The sequence below is a fragment of the Propithecus coquereli genome, unplaced genomic scaffold (genome assembly GCF_000956105.1).
Source record: "Propithecus coquereli isolate 6110/MARCELLA unplaced genomic scaffold, Pcoq_1.0 Scaffold15, whole genome shotgun sequence".
NCBI lineage: Eukaryota > Metazoa > Chordata > Mammalia > Primates > Indriidae > Propithecus > Propithecus coquereli.
The window spans coordinates 2,179,682-2,184,444 of NW_012139413.1; the positions used below are offsets into that span (position 1 = coordinate 2,179,682).

The window sequence follows — 4,763 nt, forward strand, 5'->3', positions numbered from 1 at the left end:
TTTCCCAAAATAGATACCTATGTGTACTTCTACGAGCAATACCTCAAAAACCAAACATGGCTTCATTATACCTTACCTTATATTTTAAAAGGTCGTATTTTATAGGTTAAAACCATGCTAAATCAATATTTATTAACTTTTTTGTTTGATTTCTAAGGATGATTTTTTTAAAATGTTGTTAAAGTTGAGAATTGTCAACACTTGTGAATTTGAATTGTCCCTTTATGGAATTTCTTTATTTATTTAGTGATTTATTAACAATTTTATTCCCTCAGTAAGGATGGTAATCTGTTATTTTGATGTATTTTCAAAATTACAGTTAATTCTTTCATTTTATCTGTTTTTATAACATGCAAAAGTTTAAAAAACAATTCATGAGCACAATGTCATTGATTATTTTCTTTGTGATTTTTCTCTTACTTCTACAGTAATTGTAAAAACGCTTCTCCTCTTCAGAGACTTGATGAAGAATATCCAATTCTAGTTATTCAATAGTTTGTTTTAAGAAGTATTTAACTATAATCCACCCAAATCTATTTTGATAAATTATGTGAGGTGAGGCTCTAAATGGTTTTTTCCTCAAGATTTACTAATCATTTATTCAAACATGATTTATTGAATAATTTCCCATTCCCTTGTGATTTATAATGCTCTATTTATGATTTAAATTTTATAGAGAACTACACTATCTCTGGTCCAAAGAATTACTTTAAGTTTAAAATCTAAAACTTAAAATACGTTTTTAAAACTGCAAAATATTGTGATATTCGTGTCTAATTCTGTGTACACATGGCAGACACTTTGAAATAGCTCTCCGAGGGGAGAAAAACATTGAAATCACTATTATAGCACCAAGTACAGAGTATACTTAAGATGTTTCCTTTGCAGATAGAACTTCAGGGCAGCCTACAAATGACAGGTTAGCTTCGGTTGTGCAGGATTGTTTTCAGCAACATTAAGAAATCATATTACAAGCATGGATATTTGGCACAAATATTTAGCTAAAAGGATGTTAATATTAGCATTATTGATAATTTGAAAAAATAGAAATAAACTAAACTCTGTAAACATGAACCTATCTATGTAAATCATGGTATCTCCTAACAATTATTACAACAGATTGTAGAATGGCCATAACCTGGAAAATATTCACGGAATATTATTAAGTTAAAAAAAATTAAGTAGTTCATAAAAGAGAATGGTACAATTGGATCCCATATTGGTAAACTGTACGTATAGAGTATTATATACTCAAATATTATTTTCTTTGCTATGTAATCAGAGGGAAAAATACTTGAAAGATCTCCAGCACAGAATTATGAAGATTACCTCATTATCTTCATGTGAATATAGTACATGTCTGCATAAGCACACTGGAATTAAGCAGCTATCTGCACTGGTTCTTTCCTTGATTTTCTCTGATTTTTTACTATAAATAGACAATTGGCATTAGGTGAAATTACTTTGAGGAGGTTGGCTCAACAGCATAAAAACCCCAGATTTCACTTTCTTAGAATACTAGGTTTTTGTTCAGATAGAAAATACTCTGGCACCAAATGTTACTCTCCTGTATTTCTTAGCTTGTGCCACTAACAAAATTTAGTGATGAAATTCCAGGAAACACTCAGTATCCTCTTGAACACACCCAAAACATCATATCGTTGATTTGTAAACTCAGCAGAAAAAAGGGAAAATGTGCACCCCAATAGCTAAAATCTCAGGGTGAATGGTTATCTTGAAATATCCATGAAAAATTCTTTTGTTGCCTTTTTTACCTTGTTCTTATGTACGTCATGGCTACTCTAGGAGTTATGTATCAATTGATGGCAACAAGACCAAGCCACTCAGTGTCATTTGTTTGGCCTCCTTTGAAAATTCTATCCTCATAAAAATTGTGTACAGAGTGTGGTTTTGCTAGTTTGGTTATTTTGGGTTTGCTGACCATTAGAGACATTGATGGTATTTTATTATGCCAGATAAAATTCTGTGTCTTGCTCTTAGAGCGAAGTATTTTAAAAGAGTGTGTTAACTGTGAAAAAAAAAAAAGACTAGGCTCTGGAGTCCTCTAGAAACACTATATTTTCCTACAGAAAGAGACCTTTTGAAGGTTAGGAAGAGAACGTGTATTTTATTTGGGAATGTAAGAAATCTTTTTGCCTGTGGACTAATACAAGCCATGACTGAAAAGTAATCAGAGAAATCCCACAAGCCACAAGGGACAATCAGTTTCATCACTTTATAGTCACATTTCATATTCCCCTGATTTCATGCTGTGCCAATCTCAGAAAGGAGGCTAGAATAGGAAACAATAATTGAAGCTTTGAATTCGTTGCCGAATAGTGATATTAATATCTTTTTTTGTTAACATTATAGGTCAGGGTGATGGTTGAAGGAAAAGCTTACTTTTTTGTGAAGTTTATGGAAGACTGGTATGAAAGGAAGGGCTATTGTGGTAGAGATGGAATGGGAAAACCAATGAAATGTATAGTGCTTCATTTTAAGTGTTGGATTTGTGCAAAGGTGATATTAAAAGTATTTAATATTTCACACCACATAGACAATCCACAAATTCAGAGTAAATGCCAGAGCTGCCAGGATCCTGGAGGCTGGCTGCCCCCAGGCATTAATAATTTATTTTCTGGAGTGGGAGAGGTCTAGGAAGTCCTGGGGAAGAGCAGTTTAGGGGATGGGAGGTACTCAAGGATCTTAGGACAGAGACTATTTCACAACCAATATGGAAATACATCAATATTTTAATAACTGGAATGCATATCAGAAGCTGAAGTTCTTTCAGGGTACATATCTGAGCAGTTGTGCCCAAGATTTCAGATTTCCAAGTATTATTCAGAACTTAGAATACAAATGTTTTCAATTTTAAGAGACTTCTTCCAGTAATTTCCCACCACCCCATCCCTTTAAATTCAGTGATGCTGTCCTTTGGCTGACCTTGGTTGCTTAGGCTTCCCAGCTCAAGTCCTAAGAGAGGCAATTTTGATTGACCCATTGAAATTATCAGCAATATCATTTTCTGTGTGGCTTCTGATGGAAACAATCGTCAAGATAGTGACCCTGTCCTAGGTCTCCTTTGAACGATTCTTCTGAGGCTGCTGGCCTGTGCCCACATCACGTATCACTGTTTCTCTTTAACTCACTGAGCAGCTTGAATAGCCACTGAGCCCCAACATCTGGGTCTGACTTGGAGGAAATACAACCCATCACAGGCACCTTTTAAAATTATCAATTAAAGGTGTCAAAATACGAATTTTTTCCATGGACAGAAAACCCCACTTTCCCAGGGAAGACACTTTTGTCATCCTTAAACTCATTAATGGCTTGACTTACATTTGTATTTTAACACGTCTGCCATTATTTGGCATTTGTATTTCCATCTCAATTTTTTGCTACTGTGGGTAGCAGAGAAAGTTTGTTTCTGAGTATCATTTGTTTTCTAGACTCTCTGCCTGATTTAACCTTTAATCTTCAATAATCTGCTCTACAAAGTAAATTTTCTCTTATTCTTCCTCCTGCCTCAACTTCCTGAGGCTTCCTGTGCTTCTTCAGCTTCCTGTGACTACAGGCACACACCACGGCAGCCAGCTCTCATTTCTCTTATTTCTTGTTGTGGAGTTTAACTTTAAGTCACCCTAAATACATCTTAATGATTTTTTTGGTCAATAAAAGATTCTTTATTTTTAGTCAAATGGGAAGAATCTCGTATTTTTAAATCTTTTTTCTCCATGCTAACCCTTGTTTCCTCCCCTTACATAAAATACCTATAACTTTGTCAGGTGGAAGAAGAAGGAGAATAGATCCACAGGTGAGATAATTTATGAACTGATGATTTCACAAAAAGAAAAAGAAAGGCAGCACAAATACAAAAAGGTGGAGATGAGAAACTCTGCTAAAATTAGTGTAGGGAAATGCAAATTATCATGAGAAAAATCATAGCAGAAAAGTTTCTGATGGATCGATGGGGTCTCTTTTTAATTCAGATTTTAGTCCTCCTATTACTTACCTTCCTGGGGTTTAAAACTTTAAAAATAAGCAAAGAATAGAAATCATTTTCCAAAAGCTTTCATAAATGTGACATTGATTCATTCATATACAGCCCATTAGCTTAGAGTTTCATCTTTTCATCTATCATTTCAATTATCTCCTGATTTTCCCAGGGCATTTGATAAATGGGAGACCATTTACATTTGGTGCATTAATGACCTTGGTAAATTTTGAAAATGCACCCCTCTATTACATGAATATATTTTTTCAAATCTACCCACTAGTTCATCATACATGCTAAGGAATAGAATGATGTCCATGCAACTCTATTACCTGGAGATAATTTAATAATAAAATTCTGAAAATGTGGGTTTTTCACAATGATATTGTGCTCTTATGTCTATAACATTAAGTAATTGTGTAAGGGTTAAAAGATACCTATAGGAAAAGAGGCAGAAGGGCATTGTTCAAAATAAATATGGGCCTTTTTGGTTTTCTTCCTCTTTAGAGTCCATTCCCCAAAGCCTTTCTTGTTAGAGATGGTTGAAAAATAAGATTTTATTTTTTGTTTCAGTGGTGATATTATTTTCATATTATTCTTTTTTATTGGGTATCTTTTACAAGACTTTGTAGCCAAGTATTTTCTGTACTCTAAAATTCAGACTTCATGATTTTCTCTGAAAAGGAGCAGATCTCTTAAATATCATTCACTGAAGTGTGGCTTTTAAAATTCTATTTTGTGACCTTGAGATGCCTTTCTGTAATTT

The 4,763-nt window shown here is 33.8% G+C and overlaps 1 protein-coding gene across 1 annotated transcript in view; it reads left to right on the plus strand.

Moving 5' to 3' along the window:
• LOC105806928 (matrilin-3-like) overlaps positions 1-4,763 on the plus strand; it is a 256,161-nt gene that overhangs the window by 1,163 nt on the left and 250,235 nt on the right. The window lies entirely within an intron of this gene.